General features: G+C 46.9%; 1 protein-coding gene across 11 annotated transcripts in view; it reads left to right on the top strand.

Annotated features, from left to right (window-relative positions):
* The first annotated feature begins 4,525 nt into the window (after positions 1-4,525).
* The window catches only part of Mroh1 (maestro heat like repeat family member 1), a 77,365-nt gene continuing 68,894 nt past the window's right edge, over positions 4,526-12,996 (top strand). For 4 of the 11 annotated variants that reach the window (XM_010630534.3, XM_010630533.3, XM_010630525.3 and 1 more), the window contains exon 1: positions 4,811-4,931. The gene's annotated coding sequence lies outside the window, so the exon portion shown is untranslated. Of the gene's footprint in view, positions 4,605-4,809; positions 4,932-4,951; positions 5,117-5,523; positions 5,708-11,358; positions 11,395-12,815; positions 12,835-12,996 lie in introns of those variants that run through there. The other 7 variants (XM_010630532.3, XM_010630535.3, XM_010630527.3 and 4 more) reach the window with 6 other exon arrangements.

The raw sequence follows: 12,996 nt of genomic DNA, 5'->3' as shown, positions 1-12,996 counted from the left end.
TGCCTCCAATGGTGCTGCTTTTGGAGAGGCCATCCTATTCACAGAAGCTAAAGGACAGGGTGGAGACATGGAGCAGAGGTTGGTTGGTCCTGAGCTCAGCTCTAGGAATCTGTGGTTATCCAGCAGAATGTTCTCACATTTCAGATCCCTCCTGGGGAAGTGGGGTTGGGGCTGGGTCCAAGTGGGCCTCTAGGTGGGCAGGCCATGAGGATACCCTTGCCATTGTACAATACCAGCATGGTGGCAATAGACCACCATGCTAACCAACTGTCAGAACAGCCTTCACGCCTCTTTCCCGTGCCAGGCAGCAGTGGTGGCCTGATACTGTTAACCAGTTCCAGCAGCAGGCTGCTGATGTCTCATACAGCTACATCTACTACCCAGCCCACCCCCACCCCCAGGAGGGGCTGGGCTAATGATGTACTGGTGAATGTCATGGATCTGGGCCTCAGGATAAGCTTGGCCCTTGGGCCACAGGGATGTCTGAAGAGGGGAATGCTTTGCTCACACCTTATAGCTTTCCTCAGATGATCCATGTCCCTGGTGTCTCTAAAGTTTTGGGGTCTCCGTTGTACCTTTAGGATCACACTCCACTCTGAGAGGTACACTGCTTGGCCTCCCAGACCTTCTGAAATCTGAGTGGAAGCCTTTCTGACCCCACAACCCTTGCATTCTTCATGTGCATAAAACTAACACCATGTGGGTGGCACCAAGCACTACCACCAGCTAGAGCAGTAGCCAGGCTTATTTCTTCACTGTATGGGTGGAATGCCTGGATTGCTGGGCACTGTGAGCCCAATCTGGAAGAACAAATTCTCTAGACAACTGCTACTCTGGAACATGGTACTCTGGGACTTTTACTAAAGTCTTTCACCTTTGCACTTTTGAGGCTGCAAAAGATGGAGTCCTGTTAGTTCTTGTGATGTCCTCAGGCTAACTTTTCTGTTGTCCTCTTCCAAAACACTTGGCTTTTTATTGATAACATTTTCAGCAATTAAGTTCTCCTCTGTTCCATCTTTGTAGGCCACAACTTTACTGGTGCATTTATTTATTGGTTTTTTGAGAGTCTCACTGTAGTTCAGACTGGCCTCAAACTCACACGATCCTCCTGTTTTAGCCTCCTGAGTGTTTGGATTAGAGTTTGGATGTACCACCATACCTGGCTCAAAACTTTTAAAATTATGCTGCTGGGCCTTTTGCTCTTAATCTTCAACATAAATCTGTCTAACCCCCCCACTCTCCCAGTAGCCATGCCACCACCTCAGCATTAGATGGTCTTGAAATTTCTTCCACGAGATTAGTGTGCAGCTCTTAATCTCAGTCTCAGGCAAAGTCTGGACTTGAGCAAAATGCAGACAATTTTCTGCCAAAGCATAATACACATGATCTGAAGTCTAGCAGCCATAGTCCAGGATTTCAGATCTGAATACAACAAAGCAGTACATTTACAGATGACAAAATTGAGACTCATTGGTGGCACAGTCCAGGCCTAAATATGTGAGCTCTCTGCTGTGACTCAGATGGGCCGAGGCCAATGGGCAGTCGTTCTGGGAGCATCCACAGGGGCCTGGTATAAGGGCCCAATGAGTCTGGAGACTTGCATTGTCCTGCACTGAGGTCCATAGGTGGATGTGGCCTACCTGTGCAGTAAAGACTTTGAAATAGGCCTGCCTGGGCTGGTCATCTGTGGTGGACCTTTAGCTTCCTGAATGCAAAGCTCCTGCTTAACAGTCCCTTGTTAAGCCACATACCTATTCTGGCCAATTGCCTGACATTAACTAGTCTATGGCTGACCTGGGGGTTAGAAAAAGACTTCTCCCTGGCATCTAATCTGAGTTGGTTACCTAGGACTTAGAAAGGCCAGGGTGGTATGAGAGGCCTGGTAAAGGTGGTTAAAGGTAGGTGGCTGTAAGAAGCTGCCACCTAGCCAGGCATGATGGTACACCCTTGTAATCCTAGCATTCTGGCATCTGAGGGTGGAAGATCACTGAATTTGAGGCCAGCCTTGGCTCCACAGTGAATTCAAGACCAGCCCGAACTACATAGTGAGGCCCTGTTTCAAACAAACAACAACAACAACAACAAAACAGGACTGGAGATTTAGCTCAGTGGCACTGCTCCTGTCTTGAGGGCATTAGAGCCTGAGTTCAATCCCTGGTACTGGAAAAAAACCCTAAAAAGTTAAAATTCTTTGGGCCCGGGATTTAGCTCAGTGGTTCCTCCACCTGCCACAAAAGCACAAGGTCCCAAGTTGGATCCCCAGTACCAAAACAAAACAATAAACAAACAAAAAACAACTACCACCTTCATAGTTAGGGAGCACAAGGGAAAATTGTATGGCCCCCACCAGGGATGGGCATGCTCTTGGCTACTATTGTCCAGCTTGGAAGTCCATGCTTCCCAGACAGACCCCCTTCTCTCACCTTCCTAATGGAAACCAGGATCCAGATGGAAACCGGTGGATTCTAAGCTGAGTCGTAACAGGTAGAACCTGTCATCAGCCTTGTCTGCCTTACTTGTGCACAGTCTTCATTATCCTCCTCTTTGTCCAGACCTTTATTAGACAATCAAATCCATGGAACTTCACTGAGCACTGTCATGTTCTGACTTTGTGCTAAACAATGCAATAAAAGTAAAAATAGAAGTTGTGATGCATGCTGGGGAGCTTGTGAACTTGGGGAGAGAAGAGGTAGTTACTGTGACTTTAGAGGGCCACAGGACCAGAAGGGCATGTTGGACTTTGGACATGGGTGGGGCCACTTCAGGCTTTAGGATGAGTAGTGTGCCATCCAGGTGTGACCTTGGAAAAGGGCTCTTTCTGAGCAATTTCTTTATTTTCTCCTGCCTACTGGGACCATCTTCCCATCTGGGCCTTGGGCCAGGCCTGTTGGAGACCAAGACCTATGTGCGTTTCCACCCTCCGTGTGTGTGCCCCTCCACCTTGTGTGTGTGTGTGCCCCTGATAGGAACTTTACACCCTCCCGGGGACATTCTAACCCCTCCCGGCGACATTCTGGCCATGCCCTACCTTATCTAGATAGACCAGCCTAGGTTAGGTAACCTAGCAACCGGGAAAGTCCCTGCTCATCCCTGCCTGCATAAAAGCTGCTGTGTGAGAAATAAAAATTGTCAAAATTTGACCACTAAAAGAGCTCTGTCTGGTTCTTGTCTTCCTGTGTCATTCCCGTTCCCGATCTGGGTGCTCCCCTTCTCAAGCCCTACTAATAACGAACCCCGCTGGCCGGGGCACAGGCCCCTTCTGTTGAGTGTCCCACTTTATTGATCACCTATGTCTGGTTTCTTTCTCTTGGGCTCTGGCCTTGTAGTAAAAACAGGCCCAAGTTTCTCAGAAAAAGAATCTTTTTTTTTTTTTTTTGGCACTGGGGATCAAACTCAGGACCTTGTGCTTACAAGGCAGCCATGGTGCCACTGAGCTAAATCTCCAGGCCCAGAAAAAGAATGTCTTGTCTTAGAGTTTTTAAAACCCCCCATATTGCCTCTTCAAACCTTAGCCTGCCTCCCTCCCTGCCAGGGCCTTACCCAGCAGCTTGATTTCAACATCTAATCAACACTGTTAGAACTGCCTGCCTAACCACTTCCTTGTCCTCAAATGGCACTTTCTTTCTTTCTTTTTTTGGCACTGGGAATCGAATTTGGGTCTTTGTGCTTGCAAGGTAGGCAGCAGAACCAGAGCTAAATCCCCAGCCCAAATGGCACTTTCACTTCTTAGGTTTCCAGAGTATCATCCACTCCTTTCTTTTTTTTGGTCATCAAACACATCCAGGTGGCTCTGGCTTGTTTAGCCCTGAACTCCCCCCCCCCTCTTGTGTGTGTCCTTCCCAACCTCACTTTCATAGACCCAAGCCACACCCCTTTTAATTATTTCCTTGTTTATGGATCTCTTTCAAGATTCTAATGACTCGCCTGTAGGGACCCGATTTTCTCGAATCTCATGCTATCTGCCAGTAAACTGGACCTCTATCTCTCATGGGCCTGCATATGTATACTTCGCCGAAGGGCCTGCTACCCAACATTTCTGCAGTACTTTCTGGGTGTTCAGTGTGTGTGTGTGTGTTTTATTTTTAATAAATTTTATTTTATCCCATTCACCCCTCAACCCCCTACCCTCTCTATGTACAAAAGCTTTTATTCCATTTTTTCCTCCTATTTTCACTTTTTTCTTGTCCCTTCTTTCCTTTTTTTCTCCTTCATTATTTGAGAGATACAGAGCATGACAATGCCGAGTGTGTGTCCTGGACTGTTGCACTTAGTGTGTGTTCCTGGACAGGTGCGTAACTGCAAATGCACATGCTTGCTGAGCATTTGGGAGCAAAAACGGGCCAAGCCTATGGCCAACGCGGAGTGCGCGCTGTGGCGTGTACGTGTGGGAGCGGGTGTGGAGGATCGTCAAGTATAGGCTTCTGTGTACTGGTAGACCAGGTCGTGTAAGAGTATGCCCCGGGGCAGAAACCCGAGCAGACGGGCCCCACGCCACCTCTTCCTTGCCCCGCCTCCGGTTTTGGCGGAGTTCGCGCCTGTCAGGTGCTGCGATTACCCGGTCGCGAGAGGAGAGGCGGAGCACTAGGAGGAGTCTGCGCAAGAAGGTGCACTGGGTTGTGGATGTGGGGAGGACACGCAGCGAGCGAGCAAGAGAGAGGGGGAGAGAGGCGGGAGAGAGAGAGGAGAAAGAGAGAGAGAGGGAAAGAGAGAGATTGGGGAGGGAAGGGGGAGGGACACACACACACACACACGCGCGCGCGCACACACACACACACACCTCCGACCAATGAGGAGGCGGGACCACGATGCACTTCGCCGGGTGGCGGTTGGCTAGAGCTTAGCGGAGGCGGGCTTGGTGTGAGTCCCCGCCCCTTCCAGGCTGCGGCTGGGCGAGAGGGCGGCGCCCGGTTCGCTGCGTTGTAGCTTCTCAGGTAAACGGCAGGCCGGAGCAAACCTTCAGACTCTGGGGAGACACCTCTCGCCTCTCGGGGAACCTGGGCGGGAGAGGCTGGAGCCTGCGCCTCGTGCTGTGCGGCGCTGGTAGTGTAGTCAGGGGGCGCCTCCCCGTAGTTGGCGGCGAGTGTCTCGTGGTAGGGGCCTGCCCCTCTCGGCTCAGGTGAGCCCTGCGGAGCCGGCTGCGTCGCGTCGCACCCGGAAGAGGGACCCGGGAACTTGCTAGTCAGCTCTTTCCCCGCGGACGCCAGCGCCTGGCTTCCTGGTGCTTGTCCCTGTCTACCAGGGGGCGCTTGGTTTCCGTCCCTGCCCTTCCTAGGAACTTACCCGCTCCCCGACCTTTCCCCTCTTGGGAACTGGATGGTCTCTGTCCCTGCTCCTTCTCAGTGGCTCCCGGTCACTGTCCCTCCCTCCAGAAGGAGCCCAGGATCCTCTTCCCTTTGTCCTACAGTGGGGTCACCGGAGGTTTCCCCCCACCCTCACTAGGAAGCTCAGCCCAAACCTGGAGAGTTGGAAAGCCAGCGCACCTCAGGGCCATTAGTCTATCCGTGTTCTCTTCGACAGGAGGCGATATAGAGCAGGGCGATGGTTTGTGCAGTCACGAGGAAGGCTGGTCAGTGTAGGTCACACGACGGGGAGGGCTATAGGCAACCAGCTTTCAGGCAAGACGAGTTTTAGGTGGTGTTGAGCCGGCCTGGCCGCCTGATTTGGAGAGCCATTTTCCTGCAGTGCTGGCTCCGTTTACACACCTTAGGTAAATTTCCCTTTGACTGCTCAGGGTGGGGACTGGACAGTCATAAACTCCAGTGCAGCGAGGTAAGCGCAAGGGATGTGGGAATAGGGCAGAGATGCTGGCATGGGAAGCCCAGGAGCTGCTGAGCCTGGGGGTGTGAGCTGGAGCAGCTGTTGGAGTGGAGTCCAGATTTGATGGGCTAGTCCTGGAGGCAGAGACCATGTTGAAAAGGGATGGTGGTAGAACTGGAGAAGGTGTAGGGTGAGAGGTGTAGGAACATGGGCTGGTGACACTGATTTCTGACCTACATCACTGAGGTGATATTGTAGAAAAGAGGCAGGTGGGGTGGGCCAGCAGGAGGTCTGGGATGAAGATAGTGGATTGAGTATTAGAGATTTAGGGCTTGAATAGCTTTGACCATCTGGATGGAAGTGGGAGTCAAGAGCTGGGACATCCATGGGTATGTTTGTGAGATATTTTATTGGTGCATGTGTTTATGATGTGGTTGCCTGTGTAGTCTCAGTAGCTGCAGGCCTGGGGATACTGCTGTGAGCAGGATCTTCATTCCTGGGCTTCAGGCTCCTTTGGCCCACATTACCAGGTATCTCTGGTCTCTTTGGTGTTAGAGTGGATTGAAAAGTGGTTGAGTTGCCTTTGATCACTTGAAACTGATATTGGGGCCACTGTGGTATTCATACTTGCATCTTGCTGCTTCTCCCATCCTTAAGAAGGACTGCTCCATCCTGAGGAACATTAGGATGTCACAAGTGGAATCTATGGGGAATGTATTTGCTTGAATTCATGGCCATCCATGTGGGGAAGCAGATGTTGGTGCTTAGGTTTCTTTCCTAGGGTCCACAGAGACCCAGGTAAGAAGTGAAGTTGTTGCTGTCTGTGATCAGCAACCCCAGGCCTGGTAACTTCCTTTCTCTGAGCTGAGTTGTTTGGAGTTAGAAACATTCGCTCCCAGGGCCTGGGATTTAGCTCAGTGGTGCTGCTGCTGGCCTTGCGAGTGAAAGGTCCTGAATTTGATCCCTGGTACCAAAAAAAAAAAATCCCCTCCCTGTGCTACCTTACTAGCTTGAATCCTCTTGGGGAAGAAGCACCAGGCAAGGCTTTCATGGCTCTTTCAGTCTCCAGGCCAGTACTCAGAATACTGGCTGCTGAAAGTCACAAGAATCATTCTCTCCTCACTGAGCTGGAGAAGTCACTTAGCTTCAGAGGTTGCCTCATGACGCAGTTTCACATGGCATATGTTAAGAAATTATGTTGTCGGTGGTAAGCAATGAGTGCTGGACTGCATCACCCGGTGTCACCAGCCCAAGTGCTTGCTGGTGACTCTGGAAGTTGACTCCTCTCTGGACCCTGTTTTAGGAAAAAGAGATCTTTGGTTCCAGTGGCTGGGTGGGGCAGTCTGTGACCTCCCGACAGTCTCCAGGCTAGCTCATTGTTGCCTCTGGGCTACTCTTCCTTCCATGACGTCATCTGACCCCCTCTGGGTAGAGTACAGGTGGTCCAGTGCCTCTGCTGTGCCAGTATATCTGGCAGCTGCACTACTTCTGTGAGTCCTTTATGTGCCCCAGAATAGCTGTCACCCAGTGATTGTGTGGGCCTGAGATAGTGCCTGGTGAACTTTTACTAAATGTGGAACCAAGAGGACGCAGCTTCTTAAGTCATATAAACATCTATACAATATATAGAGAGACCCTCCATCAATTCTGTTTACCACTTTTGGACAATTAATTTTGGTTTTGTGCTTTGTGTTTTTTTGTTTTTGTTTTTGTCTTTTTTTTTTTTTAGGTACCAGGGATCAAACTTGGGTCCTTACACTTTGTCTTTGTTTTTTTTAGACAGGGTTTCACTATGTAGCTCAGGCTGGCTTTGAACTAACAGTGATCCTCCTACCTCAGCCTTCTGAGGACTGGGATTACAAGGCATATGCCACCATACCTGGCCTGGTTTTGTGTTTTAAATTTACCTAGAGCTGGGCATGATGATATATACCTGTTAATGTTAGCACTCTGAGAGGCTGAGGTAGGAGGATTACAGTTTCAACTCCAGCCTAAGCAACCTAGCTAGACACTGTCTCAAAATTTTTTTAAAAAAATGAGACAGGGTCCAGGGATTTAGCTCAGTGGCTCCGGGCCTGCCTCACAATCACAAGGTCCTGAGTTCAATCCCCAGTACCCCCAAAAAAGCAGGACATAGTGGTGCATGTCTGTAATCCCAGCACCCAGAAGGCTAAAGCAGGAAGATTGTGCCAGATGGAGGCCAGCCTACATAGTAAGTTCAAGGCCAGCCAGAACTACGTATTGATACCCTGTTTCAGAAAAACAACAAAAAAAGCCTAGAGATATACCTCAGTAGTAGAGTGCCCCTAGGTTCCATTCCCAGACCCCCCCCCCAATTGTTCAAATCCTTGGCAGGCATTTGGGCTTTTTCTAACAAATGTCTGTACAGTGTGAGGGCATCACAGTTATAGAAAAATACTTAGTCTTTTAGGCTTGTAGTGGCCACATCCTCAGCTTCTGCCACTGGTACCAGTGCCCAGCACTGAGGCAGTCCTTATCATTATCATATCTGATGTTCAGGAAGCTCACTGTATGCTTGGCTTCGCTCCAAGTCATGGCCTATGACTGCAGGTACTGATTATCAACACTTAGCAGATGGTAGGAGGGGGCTCAACAGATTCCACACTTGATAATGGCTATGCAATAAGCATATGTCAAGGGGTGTCTGGCTCTAGCATCGAGTGTTTCACTAACTAAAGTGCCACATTGCCTGTCAACACTGGAAAGACAGCAAGATTTTTTTTTTTTTTGCACAGAGTCTTGCTTTGTAGTTCAGACTGGATTTGAATTGACTATGTAGCCCAGGCTGGCCTTGAACTCATGAGGATCCTTTTTTCTCACCCTCCCAAATGCTGGGATTATAGGCATTCACCACCACACTGGGCTAACAAGATACATCTGTTTGTCCTAAGTAGTGGTCAGCACAGTTCTCACATATCCATTGGCAATCTCTTCTGAGAAGTCCAGTGTTCCTTGCCCTTTATCTCATTTCTCTTGGTGATGTGCAAACCCCTTTGCATGTTAATATTAGGCTAATTAATATGGATGTGTTGAGACCTTGTCTCAAAAAAAAAAAACAAAAAAACAAAAAAAACTGTTCCTTGCCCTTTATCTCATTTCTCTTGGTGATGTGCAAACCCCTTTGCATGTTAATATTAGGCTAATTAATATGGATGTGTTGAGACCTTGTCTCAAAAAAAAAAAACAAAAAAACAAAAAAAACAAGCCGGGCATGGTGGTGCATGCCTGTAATCCCAGCACTCGGGAGGCTGAGGCAGGAGGATCGCTGTGTGTTCAAGACCAGCCTGGGCTACATAGTGAGTTCCAGGTCAGTCTCAACTACATAGTGAGACCCTGTCTCAAAAAACCAAAAGCCAAAACCAAACAAACAAAAAACAAACCCAAAATAGCCTCTTGTCATATGTATTATGAATGATTTGTCCTGCCTTATACTTTTTTTTTTTTAGGTTTTTGAGACAGGGTCTTGCCAGTAGTTCAGGCTAGCCTTGAACTCACTATATAGCCCAAGCTAGCCTCGAACTTGCAGCAGTTTTCCTGCCTTAGCCTTCTAAGGGCTGAGGATTACAGGTGTGCACCATCACACCTGGCATTATATCTCTTTTTACAAAATTGTTATTTTTTTTAAACTGCCAAAAATTTAAGTATTTATGGTGTATAGCATGATGTTTTTAAATATGTACATTATGGAATGGCAAAATCAAGCTACGTAACATATTGTGCTACCTCACATGCTTGTTTATCTGTGGTGAGAATACTTGAAAAAATTTTTTTGGGTGTTAACTGGATTGAACTCAGGACCTTGTGCTTGTGAGGCAGGCACTGCACCCCTGAGCTTAATCCCTAGCCCTAAATATTCTTTTAGCAATGTTCAGGTGCACCAGATTTTTTTTTTTTTTTTTTTTTTTTTTAGGTACCGGGGATCAAACTCAGGATCTTACACTTGCAAAGCAAGCAGCGGAACCATTGAGCTAAATCCCAGGCCCCAGATATTCTTATTAAGTAAATAATTGTACAAATACATCTCTTGACCCTAGTCTTCCTAATTGAAACATTGTAATTTATCCAATTGCCCAGCTTCTGATAACCACCATTCCATTCTGTGCTCCAAAGAGTTCAAGTTTAGTTTTGTTGTTACTGGGGTTTGAAACTGCTGGATAAACCCTTTGTCAGTGAGTTACATCTCAGCCCTTTTTATTTTGAGAGGGTCTGGCAAAATTGCTCAGGCTGGCCTTGAACTTGCAATCCTCCTATCTTAGCCTCTTGAGTAGCTGGGATTATAGACACGGAGGCACTGTGGATAGTGAGTTCAACGTTTTTAGATTCTAAGGGAGATAATAGAGTATGTGTTTTTATGTGACTGGCTGTTTCACTTCACACTTTACCACTCATTGGGATAAGTAGCCTTTATCCTTACCATCATATTTTCTTTATTCATTTATCCATTGTTGGACACTTAGGTTGATTCTATATCCTGGCCATTGTGAATAATGCTACAGTGAACATGGGGGTGCAGTTGTTTCTTTGGCATAATGATTCATTTCATTGGAATATTACTGAGTAGCAGGATTGCTGGATCATATGGTAGTTCCATTTTTATTTTTTGAGAACCTCCCCTACCCCACTAAAAAGAATGTTATTTATTGGGGGCAAGATGATATAAACAGTATAACAATCAAAAGTTTATCTGGTGGGGGATTTAGCTTACTGGTTCTGCTTGCTGCCTGCCTCGCAAGCAAGACCTGAGTTCGATCCTGGTACCAAAAAAAAAGTTTATCTGGGTCTGGGGATTTAGCTCAGTGGCACCATGCCTGCCTCCAAGCACAATCCCCGCTATGGAAAAAAAAAAAAAAAAAAAGCTTATCTGGCATTTAACTTTTTTTTCTTGGCTGTCAAATGGGGGTTGGATTTATTTTCTACATTTTCTAAATGTCCTGATCTGCTTGTGAAATCTTTATAGGAGGGGAAGCTGTGGGGCAGATTCCTTAAGTACCCTCTGGAGAACTCTCATCAGTGTTAGTCCTACAAGATAGTCCTGAGGCTGGGGATTTAGCTCAGGAGCACAGCACCTGCCTCGGAAGTGTAAGGTCCTGAGTTCAATCCCTGGTACCAGAAAAACCAAAACCAAAAACAAGATAGGCTTTGCACTGCAGCCTGCAGTCAGGGAGCAGCAGCTCTAGAGGCCTACCTTGCCATCCTGGCACAGACCAGGTCATTTTGTCCATAGCAGGTGGTCTTTTTCAGTTTTCCAGAAATCAAGGGAACTCCTTTTTCATGAGTATTCAGATACTCCTTCATCAAGTATCCCTTATACTCACCATTGTAGAAAGTAAATGTCATGGTTTCCATGGTATTTTCTATTTGAGATGGCGTTTTGGTAAGGTCTCTTGAAATCTTTTTTTTCCGATACCAAGGATCAAACTCAGCTCTGTGCTAGTGAGGCAGGTGCGGCACCACTGAGCTAAATCCTGGGCCCTCATGTCTTGAATGATCCTTCTGCCTCCACCTTTCAACTAACTGGGTGCTCACCACTTTATCTGGTTTGTGTGTGTATACTCTCTCTCTCTTTTTTTTTTTTTACAGTGCTGAGGATGGAAACCTGGGCTTCACACATGCTAGGCAAGTGCTCTACTACTAAGCTATACCCCCAGCTCTGTGCCTTTTTTTGGGGTGAGGATGTACTGTGAATTCAACCCAATGAGTCCTTAGCTACATCCCACCCTTTTTATTTTTTTATTTTAATATTTTGTTTTGTTTTGATATGGTCTTCAAGTTAGCCAGGCTGGTCTCAAACCTGTGATCCTCCTGGCCTCAGCCTCCCAAGTAGCTGGGGTTGCAGGCATGTGCCACCACACCTGGCTCTGGAAACAAGTATTTGTTAAATTCTGTGCACCCTAAGATACAAACCACTATAGAAGATAGACTTGCGCATACAGTGGTTTCTATTTAGTGCTGACCCTGCATTTGCTGCATGAACAAAGGACTGGGGGAATGTTCAGTCACTGGTCCTGGAAGAACATACAGGATTCCAGTGGTGGAGAGGGCATCAGTTCACTAATGTGAACCCAGCAGGACTCAGAGGCTTGGGGCAAAGCTGCTGGCCAGGTGCCAGGTTAAGGCAGGCTTCTTAGATGTAGATCACAGTAATGTCAGCATATGTGGAAGGTGTTGGCTTTTGTTCTAGGACAGCAGTGGGCTGTGGTGTGACACAATGCAGTCAGTGCTCTGAGCATAGGTGTGCAGGGAAAGGCATCAAGGCAGACCAGGGCCCTGAGGGGAAGAGGAGCCACATGGCATTTTTTGCACTGTGTCCCCCACTAAGTGATGTGGCTTGTGGAGTTTATGTGTTTAGTTTTAGTTCATATTGTGTATTCAAAGAGAAATTCTTAGTTTTGATGAATTTAGTTTATCAGGTTTTTCTTTTGTAGATTTTGATTTTGATACCAATCATAAAGATTTTTCTCCTTTGGTTCTTTCTAGAAGTTTTATAGTTTTAAGTTTTACATCAGGTCTGTGAGTTATTTTGAGTTTTTGTGTATGACCACAGATAAGGATTGATACATGTGGATATCCAGGTTTTCAGCACTGCTTGTTGGAAAAAACTATACCTTCTCTAATGAACTGCCTTTGCACCTTTGTTGAAAAAACATTTGTCCAGAGACTGAGGGTGTACTTAATTATAGAGTACATATTTAGCATGCATGAGGCCCTGGAAATCAATTCACAGTACTGCAAAAAAAGAAAGAAAAATTACCTTTAGAGCTGGGAGCTATAGTATACTCATACAGGTCCACCTATTTGGGATGATAAGGTGGAAGGATTGCTTGAGTCCAGGAGTTCAGGACCAGCCAGGGGAACATAGGAACATAGACCCCTACTAAAAAAAAAAAAAATACCAGCGGAATTTTGAGAGGGTGGAGGTGGAATACAGGCACTTCATATTGAGCTATATTTCCAGCCTTTTCTAATTTTTTTTTTTTTTTGTATCAGGGATTGAACTTGGGACCTTGTGCTCGAAGGCAGGTGGCAGAACCACTGAGCTAAATCCCTAGCCCAAAGGTTGGAATTTGTGATCTTCTTGTCTTAGCTTCCCAAAGTACTGGGGATGACAGGCATGTTCCACCACACCTGACTTGGTGTTTTTGTTTATTTGTTTGTTTTTTAATAGGGAATACATTGAATTTATAGCTCTATTTGGGAAGAATTTATCTCTTTGGGCAG

Source organism: Fukomys damarensis, unplaced genomic scaffold, assembly GCF_012274545.1.
Source record: "Fukomys damarensis isolate Sample0158 unplaced genomic scaffold, DMR_v1.0_HiC HiC_scaffold_5, whole genome shotgun sequence".
In the NCBI taxonomy this organism is placed as follows: Eukaryota; Metazoa; Chordata; class Mammalia; order Rodentia; family Bathyergidae; genus Fukomys; species Fukomys damarensis.
The sequence above is the reverse complement of the archived record's forward strand: the minus strand, read 5'-3'. Positions and strand labels throughout refer to the sequence as shown.